The sequence below is a fragment of the Notolepis coatsorum genome (assembly GCF_963971535.1).
Source record: "Notolepis coatsorum genome assembly, contig: SCAFFOLD_3016, whole genome shotgun sequence".
Taxonomy (NCBI): Eukaryota; Metazoa; Chordata; class Actinopteri; order Aulopiformes; family Paralepididae; genus Notolepis; species Notolepis coatsorum.
Window position 1 is genome coordinate 1 of NW_028170894.1, and position 10,000 is coordinate 10,000.

The following is a 10,000-nucleotide window of genomic DNA, read 5'->3' on the forward strand; positions in this document are numbered from 1 at the left end:
ACCAAGCTAAATTAAGCTACCAAGACTGGATAGGGGGGTAGGGGGGGGGGGGGGGGAGTTCTGGACAATATAGAGGCAGATAAAAACGTAATGGTAATATTCCAACTTTCTGATTTTGATTCAAGTAAAAATAAATACTATACTTAAAGACAAGAGGGAGGGACGTCTGTTAATATTTAAAATACAATAACCCGGTAACACGGGGGGAAAAAAGAAAACAAAACGGTTATAGAGCAGAAGCAATAAGATTCTGTTATCAAGACGTCGGTGTGCTGTGGGGGGGATACATGCGGTGCCGTGTAGCACAAGGTGACAGAAGAATTGTCGTGTACCTACTGTAGGCAAGGTTAACTTAGCATGCAGTTCGCCCCCGCAGTGCTGCTGCTGACGTTATATTTCGGAACAACGTGATGAAGGGCCAGAGCAGACAGCTCCTTTGTTTTCTTCTCATTAGGAGAGGCCGCCTCACACTCCACCCTTGACTGCCTCGTTATTCCATTCATTAATCAGTTCTCATCAACGGCACCCCTCCCTCTCTCTCTCTCTCTCTCTCTCTCTCTCTCTCTCTCTCTCTCTCTCTCTCCTTCTTTCAGGAGCTTCTACATGTACGTTCCAGTGTATTTAGTGCCTCCTTCCACCTCCAGCCGTTCCTTCATCATTTTAGAAGGCTTTCACCACCCCCCCCCCCCCCCCCCCCCCCCCCAACCCCCCCAAAAAGAAAAAACTCCCAGCGTTCTCCTGCCTTCTCCTGCCGGAGACCCCTGTCTGATTATTATGCCATTAAGTCTCTCCTCCTCTCCTCTGAAAGAGCAGGCGAGTCCCTCTCCAATCTAAAGAAGTCCTGGGTTCTTTTTTTTTCTTCTTTTTTTTTCCCTCCTTTCCCTGAAATTACCCGGCGACGCGTGCCTGAGTTTCTAATTGGCATGCCCATCCCTGGAGACGGCCCCCTCCCTTCCTCCTAATGAAAAGCCTTGGCCTTAATTACACTTTCCAAACGCTGATTGTTATTGACAAAACTCCTGTGGCTCGGACAAACGACGGAAGATTAGCTCCATTACAGGCAGCCCTCCAAGAGGAGAAAGAGAGGGATTTCAAATCCACAATGCAAAGTGAGTGGGGAGAAAAAAAAGAGCTCTTTCAAAAAAAATATAAATTCTTTCTTTCATGTACCTCCCTCTTAATTGTTTGGGCTATTGCTCCACTTAAGACGTCGCTCTCTTTCCCCGATGCCTGTGTTCAATTCCATTGTGTTGCCGTCGGTGTATTTTTAGTGAGGGGGACAAAAGCCCTGTTATGTTACTTGAGAGAAAATGTTCATCTTTTGTCAATAGACCGGATTGCCGATGGCAGCATGGGTAAACAGGGGGATTTGGCGTAATGCTTTTGTTTGCCGGCAAAAGGTACATAGACTGTCTAAAGCTGATAGGGCTTTAAGGTCCAAAATCAACACCTCGCACACAAGACAAGCCTGCACTCCATCCAGCATCTGCTATTCCAATTTCAGGGGTTATGGATAAGCGTGTTATATTATTATTTTTTAAACAGAATGACATTATCTAAATTAAATAACCTTGTTGGAAAAAGAACGACGCTAAACAACACGAAGGGCTGACAATTTGGTTTAAAAGCAGAATTGATATTTGTCTATCTCTGTATGTATCACCTTGTCTTGCCTCCGCCTAATAATTTGCCTCCCCGTGTCTTCCAGCGCTAAGCAGACAGGACTTAAGCCCAGGCAGCTGTGCCTGTTGTGCAGTGATTTTCCCCGGCTCAATAATATCTCCGTCTCCCTGATTAATCTGGGACAGAGCACACCGCTTCACAGTGGGGGGGGCCTTTCATAGCGTCTCTCTAATGGGAAGCTGTGATACATCATGCCACGCAGATCGCACCTTAGTCCCCCGGCAGGAGAGCCGGCACACGTCTATTGCACACACACACACACACACACACACATGCACGCGCACGCACACACGCATGCACACACACTCGCACACGCACACACACACACACACACACACACACACACACACACACACACACACACACACACACACACACACACACACACACACACACACACACACACAGAGGACAGGACGGGACAGGAATAATAAACGTACCCTCTCGGAGCCCCCTAAGGCATCTGGGCAAACAGCCCTCACACACTCCACCAAATCTGACCTCTAATGATGATGTCATGACCAGTGCTCCCTATACCGAGGCTGACCCGGGCTGATGATGTCATCAGACTCTCTCACTAGAGCCCTTGTCAAGATATCCTTGTTTTGTTTATAATGCAGTAGCCGGGGGGGCGGCAGCGTTTTAACTCGGGCTTCCTTTTATCACCGTGCAGCGCTTGTGGTTCCTTCTTCACCAGCGAGACACTGTAACAAGCACGTCACGTGAGCTTAACTATTATCAAAGGTACGACCAGAGACAGTGTTACACATATTTCTCCTTCTTTTTCCCTTTGACATTTTCAAGGGAATAAAAACGTTAACCTAAATTCCTGCTCAACACTGTGTGCGCAGCGGAGATGCTGTTCTCTAGGATTTTAGGGCAGCAGCCAGGGGACGGTGTGTTAGGGGGACGAGACCAAAGATAGAGCACATTTTACAGGGAAGCCTTTCGGTCTCTGGAGGGGAGGAAGATTCCTCGTACGGTGCGTCTCAGTATTGTGATTCACTCACGCTGAGTGTGTCTGAGTGTTGTGTGTGGGGGGGGGCGGGTTGTTTTTGTGTCTGGTGACGGCATGGGGTAGGGAGGGTGGGGGGGGGGGGGGTAGGAGCAGGGGAAGGAATATCTTGTATTAAGTGTGTTTAAGTGTTCATGGGCGGTGAGAGAAAGAGAAAGAGAAAGAGAGAGAGAGAGAGCGGGAGGAGAAAATACCTTGTATTGTCCTTTTAAAGAAGGCTTTGCAGGCCTCACAGGAGGCTACGCCATAGTGATACCCCGAGGCTATATCCCCGCACACCAGGCACAGCCTCTTGGGGATGGAGTTCAACATGTATTCGCACTTTATGGGAGAGTCCTCCATGAGGGAACTGGAGCAGTCGTCGTAGCGCTTGCGGCAGGCACCGCCGCCGAGGCGCCGCCGGGCGTGAACATGGGGGCGTGAACATGGGCGGAGAGTCCAGGCCGTTGGAGTGGCTGTTCATGGCGCTGACATAGCCGCCGCTGCGTCAGAGTTGCCGCTTGGGCTGTGGTGGCTGACCGTGTCGATGACAGAGGAGGGGCTGGACGGCTCCGTCTTGATGTAGGACCCACAGCTGGAGGGAAGGTGACGGTCATCCGCTGCCATCCTATTCAGCAGCCTGGGGGAGAGAGGCATAAGGAGGGAGAGAGGGAGAGAGAGAGGGAGAGGGAGGAAAAGAGCGAGGAAGCGAGAGAGGGAGGGAGAGAGAGAGAGAGAGAGGGAAAGAGAGAGAGAGAGAGGGAGGGAGGGAGAGAGAGAGAGAGAGAGAGAGAGAGAGAGAGAGAGAGAGAGAGAGAGAGAGAGAGAGAGAGAGAGAGAGAGAGAGAGAGAGAGAGAGAGAGAAGGAAAAGAGAGAGGAAGTGAGAGAGAGAGGGAGGGAGAGAGAGTGAGACAGAGGGAAAGAGAGAGAGGGGGGGGAGAGGGAGAGGGAGGAAGGAAAGGAGAGAGGTAGCGAGAGAGAGAGAGAGAGAGAGGGAGGGAGAGAAAGAAAGAGAGAGAGAATGGGAGAGAGAGGGAGAGAGATGAAGCATGCAAGAGAGAGCGAGGGGTCGGGAGGAGGGGGAGGAGGGAGAGGGGTGAGAGAGAGAGAGGGAGAGGATCATTAGCAGAGCTTGTCAGAGGATAGAAACGGACCAGGCGAGGCTGGAGCTGAACGCCATGCATCAAACTGAGCTTGTCAACACAATACAAGGATAATCTGACTAAAATGTTTGCTATTCTAATTTCACAACGGTGGACATTATAACACACAGACAATGAACCCCATGCTTACAATAACTTCAAGAGAGAAACATGTCAGATGACCACCCTCTCTCAATGAGAATCAGTAACACACCTCAACTGTTGGAATATCACAATGTTTATATACTGTATTATTACAATACATTTACACAGCAAAATACATACCTTGATAATACAATTGTATGTGATAAAACATAAGGAGCTGTGTTGTCTTTCACAAATAGCATTGATAGAATTGACAGGGTTTATATTGTCACATAGCAAGACAATAATATTATCCAAGGCAGATGTGTATTTGGCATAGCAGTGGACACATCCCCTTATTCTGACATCCTTCCTTCCCTTCCACTCTCTGCTGCTCTCTCTCTCTCTCTCTCTCTCTCTCTCTCTCTCTCTCTCTCTCTCTCTCTCTCTCTCTCTCTGTCTCTGTCTGTCTCCTACATCGTCATGTGTCCTGACCCTCCCTATGAACCAGTGAACCAGGTGAGAGGATCCTAAGCGCCTCATTAGACACTCCAGCAGCCGCAAGACAACTCTAGTGCACAAATAGTCCACTCACACACACACACACACACACAGCGCATGCGCACCACGCACACACGCACGCAGATACGATAGATAGATATATACATTACATAAATAGATAGATAGATGAATAGAATGAATAGAGAGAGATAGAGAGAGAGCGAGAGAATAAAAGATGGGATGAGAACACACAAAAACACACACAAGCAACCACACACCCCGGTACAAGGCAAGCAGTGCCTGGCCTTGAAAGGAGCATCTCCATAGTCTGGAGAGCAGAGTGTTCTACGATACCTCTGCCTGTCTCCTTGAGTCAGCAGTCAGGCAAAGAAGCAACATGATGGCAGGAAGGATATTGACTTTTTTTCCCACTGTCTGCCTAATAACTGTATTTTGGAGTACATATAATCTGATGTCGTTACCGTCTCTGCAGACTAAAGTGCAGCCTCTTGGCGGTGGGAAGACAACGCGCCCCTAACCCTACAGCCACTCTGTGCCCGTACACATTTATTTACAGTATGTCTTGGTCCATCACCTTTCACTTTAAAATTGATTGCTTGAGGGAGGAGAGAGTAAGAAAAAGAAAACTGTGTTCTTCTCCTTCCTGGGCAAACGGAGTGAATTGAGGAGGTGGAGTGATAGCAGAGATGGATAAGTCAGAGTATTGGGGATGCTGTGTAGACACTGCGACCTGGCAGGGTCAAGGCGAGGTCACACACAGATACACACACACACACACCCCTCTGCATTAGGCACCGCTGCAGGGGTGAAAGGTCACCAGCGCTTGCCTACATTAACGAAATTGAGCCTTGCATGGCTTATGCAAATCCAGACACCGGGGCTCGCGGTGAGTGGCAGCCAGACAGCCCAAGTTCTGCCTTAGCACATTAGAACCATTAGCATATTGCCAACTAATGCTAATGTTTACATAGTTGACATGTCAGTTTACCATCAGCCCTGGGAAAGGGGGGGGGGGGGGGGGGGGGGTGCGCTCCCCACTATGGTCTCTCCTCCTCGGCCAGTGGACGTCTGTCTGTCGCAGAGCGCTGAGGAGGACGCGGGGAGTGAGAGGCCCCTCCATATCCCCTATCGGCCTGGGCCGGACCGCCTCTCCCTCTCTCCGGCTGATTTAATTGTGAGGGTGGGTGACGGTGGGGTTCAGGCCCAGAGGTCAGCGGGTGAACCTTATTTTCTCACCCCGGCTTCCTGGCCCCGTGGAGATGGGGGTCAGCGTGTCAAATTAAATCTCATTCCCGGGTTTCCCCTCCCTACTGTCATGTATATTCATTGGAGCTCCGGGTTGCCCACCACCTCTGGAAATTCACAAAAAGGTTAACTGCTAAAATAAATAATAAAAAATGCCCCCTGTTAAAACAGGTGACCTTGTGGAATAAGCCCTTTGGCTGAGCACTTCTGGAATTCTCTTTTCGATATAAACCATACACAATATAAAACCTATATATATATATTTATATATATATATATAAAACTTGTACAACTAACTACCATTTTGTTCCGAGACCGTGGCACTCAATTGACATTATTTATCTCAGTAACACATTTAAAGAAACCTGTCAAAGAATATATGCCTCGTGGAAAAAGAAAACTAAATTACGTTTTGTTTTCATCCCCACACAGGTTTTTCAGATGTCACAATGTCCTATTGTTCTCCGTAGTATAACATGGATAAATGTATAACATGGCCAAACGTATAACATGGCTAAAGGCATAACATGGCTACATGTACTGTATAACATGGCTACATGTATAACATGGCTAAATGTATAACATGGCTAAATGTATAACATGGCTACATGTATAACATGGCTAAATGTATAAAATGGCCAAATGTATAACATGGCTACATGTATAACATGGCTAAATGTATAAAATGGCTAAATGTCTTCATGGAAATTGTGAATCTATCCGGAAAAAAAATAGAACTTGTCCCTCTTCCTAATGAATGCAGATTGCATTTATGTAAATGAATGCCTGTCTCTGTGTTCATCTGCTTTATGCTCAATGTTTCAGATGGATATGTGCACCTGTGCGATAGGGCACCTGCACTCGGCTTATTAAAGGCTATATATTCAAACGCAGGCGCGCGGGATGGCTCCATTTAGCTTTTATTTCACAAATTCTGAGTAAGCTTAACCCCCGGTTCAAAGGTCATCTTCAGGGTGACACTTAGCATAATTGCATAAGTGTCTTAACTGTTTCCCCTCCAGCTCTATATGGTCATTTATAATGAATGCGCTGCTAGAATCCCCTTAACTCATTCTGTTATGACACATTATACTACTGCTGTGCTTATGTTTTTAACAAGCCTGCATATATTGATTAATGATACTGAAGGAATACTAACCACTTGAACCCGGCATATTAATCAAATAGTCTGAAATATTTCTATGAATATTCGTATTCTCAAATGGGACAGGGTCCAAATTAAACATATAAATACACAGGGTCCAAATTAAACATATAAATACCATTGTATTGGGGGAAATGAATTATGAACATTCAATAGTTTGACAGCAGCAATAGTACCAATAAATAATGCACTATGCAGAGCAGGTGCTAATTAGCTTGTACGCTAATGCAGACGGACGAGATGGAGACCTGACTTGAGACGTGATGCTGTATAAAATCTATAGTTCTGTCTTCCTGCCCTCCTCAAGGTACAGTAAGAGATTTTCCAATTCTGCTGCCTGGCTGCCCAAAGGAGCAGTGCTCGTCAAAGATACAGTATCTCTCTCTGTCTCCCTCCCTCCCTCCCTCCCTCCCTCCCTCCCTCCCTCTCTCTCTCTCTCTCTCTCTGTTCTTCCTCCTTTTGTTCCTTTTGTACCGATCAGAATTCATGCTGAGTGGTGGGTTATGGGCCCACAAAAGCACACTGCGCAGTTTGGTTTTAATCTGATTCCACCTGGCCCTCCTAACAGCATTTCAGATTCCTAATATCATTCCACCGCTGCTTCCGTGACCAGGATTAGCTGCCCTAATGATCTGGGAGCCTGGCTCGCTGCTCGCCGCACCTCCACTTCCAAGAGGGGAACTGAGGAGGAGCGACCACATTCCCCCCACCCCGTCCCCCCCCCCCCCGTCCCCCCACCTCCCGACATCTCAGCGCTTCCCAACAGTCAGAACACGGGGCTGACACCGTTGCAGTAACATGGAACCTGGAGGATCTAATTGGACCAATTTGTAGGCATTCCTGCTGAGAGCCCCCCCCCCCCTCGCTTCAGTAGGATACTAATGTCTTCCCCTGTTCTGAACGGTGGCCGTGTTCTGTGTCACTGCTTCTCCACTGTGTCATGTACTTTACACCAGACGCATGCGGCACAGCCCTGCTATGCTTAGAGCCTCAATTCACGTGAGTAAATTCCTGGTGTCCTTTTCACTCTCAAGGCTGTCAGATGCCAAAAAACGTGGTTTGATAACGTTCACTAACCCCATCCCGGAAAGCCACCCCCTCCCGCCGCCCTCCTGCTACCTGATCAGACTGGGGGGGGGGGGGGGGGGGGGGGGAGAGAGTTGACATCCGCAGGCGGGGGTTGACGGTGATATCAGATGCCCCAGTAGGGGCAGATCTGTCTGGGGGGCCCCGGGCGATGTGGCCTGATAAGCCACTGGCCCCAGAGTCAGCGCTGGTAGGACGAACTCAATTAGCTCCTGACAGACCTCCTCTCCAGCTCAGCCTCTCTCTCCACCACGGCCAGAGCCCACTGGCAGCTGCCACGCTGACCTCTCCTCCGGGGTCACTGCCACCTCTTACCGCTCTGACACACAGCCACGGAGACTCATTTGGGGACAGGAGGGGGGGGGGGGGGGGGGCAAGGTTAGGGGGAAACCATGTTGAAAAACTACATGCCAACTACATCCGTAGAAATACGTATGCGCCACCAAGTGTGGGTGAAGGGTTTGCATTCTCACATGGGAGCATGTAAATGAAAATGGAATTGGGACTGGGGGGGTTGGGGGCGTATGAATGGCTCTGGGGAGAGGGGGGGGGGGGGGGGGGACTCCAAAATACACTGAGCTGAAATATGGAGGACACCAGTTGTAGAACTGGCTCCAGGTTAATGACCGTCAAGGGAATATGGGGGCAAAAGACCCACGGGGCAATTTGTGTGTGTGTGTGTGTGTGTGTGTGTGTGTGTGTGTGTGTGTGTGTTGTGTGTGTGTGTGTGTGTGTGTGTGTGTGTGTGTGTGTGTGTGTGTGTGTGTGTGTGTGTGTGTGTGTGTGTGTGTGTGTGTGTGTGTGTGTGTGTGTGTGTGTGTGTGTGTGTGTGTGTGTGTTGTTGTGTCTACTTCTGTGCATGCGGAAATGCTTTGGGGGGGGGTGTTAACAGAGAGAATATATATTTGTGTGCGTGTGTGTATGTGGTGTGGTGTGCGCCTGTGCCTGCATATGTGTATGCGAGAGTATGTGGGTGTGTTTGTGTTGCAGAGTGAATATGAAAGGTGGAGACATGGTAGGGGACGTGGGGGTGGGGGTGGCAGTGGTTTGGTTGGAGGCAGTCCCGGCACTCCACAGGGACCCATTCTAATCTACGTCCAAGAGAAGCCCCTAATTTTGGAGTTCCTCATTCATTAGTCCTCCTGCTCTGGATGAGAGGAGAATGGGCGGGAACGGAAGGGGGGGGGGGGGGGGGGGGTTTGGTGCTCCGGGGGGTTTGGGGATCTGAGAGAGGGGCCTCTTTTTTTATTAACGGACATGCCAGACACTCAGGAGAGGCTGACAGAGATTTATGATGCGCGGATCTATGGAAGCAAACAAAAAGACGAGCGAGAGAGAAGACAGGCAAATAGAAAAGGAAACGAAAGAGGAGAAAGAGAGAGATGGAGAGAGGGCGAGAGAGGGTGGGAGAAAGACAGAGAGAGAGAGGGGGGGGGGGGGCAGAGAGAGTGCTGTTTATGCGTGCTTATGGAGAGCGAAGGCCCCGGATCGATAGTCCGTAGGCCGGGGCCTGGTGCAGGGTTACCACAGGGGGGAGGGGACCGCGATGCTCAGTGGCTCGGCCAATTAAGTTTTCCTGCAGTCTCCAGCAGAGGATTATATTTAGCCGCTACACAGCGCTGTCACCGTGGTCTTTATAAAGCCATGAGCTCACTCCACTACGACAACATGAGCCCCACCGCACTCCAGAGGCACCACAAGATAGTGCTGGCCAAGACGCAGATCACATCTATTGATCCCCCTCCCCCCCCCCCCGCAGCCCTTCCTTCCTGTTTGGCTGCTGGCAGGAAAAGAGAGAGGGGCCTCGTATGATACGGAGCGCTTCTTGTTTGTCTGACGTAAACTGTCTGAGCTGCACAGGAGCAGATCCTGTTCTTGGAAAACTGAGGCCCGGGAGCCCGGAGAGAAACAATGGCCACGACGGTAGGGGCTCTCTCTGACTCTGAATAATATGGTGTATTCACGGTCTGCGAAGCAGGTTGCTCCACATTCCATGGTGAGGAGAGGGTTAATGGTTTACCAGGCACATGCGGCGCGGGGGGGGGGGGATGTTCTCTGCGGAATTGACAAGCTCATCA

At 49.5% G+C, this 10,000-nt stretch overlaps 1 pseudogene across 1 annotated transcript in view; it reads right to left on the minus strand.

Annotated features, from left to right (window-relative positions):
* Positions 1-2,892: 2,892 nt before the first annotated feature.
* Positions 2,893-10,000, minus strand: part of LOC311248393 (steroid hormone receptor ERR2-like) — a 14,726-nt pseudogene continuing 7,618 nt past the window's right edge. Inside the window, exon 3 of the transcript in view lies at positions 2,893-3,317. The product of the transcript in view is annotated as a steroid hormone receptor ERR2-like (transcript). The remainder of the gene's footprint in view (positions 3,318-10,000) is intronic.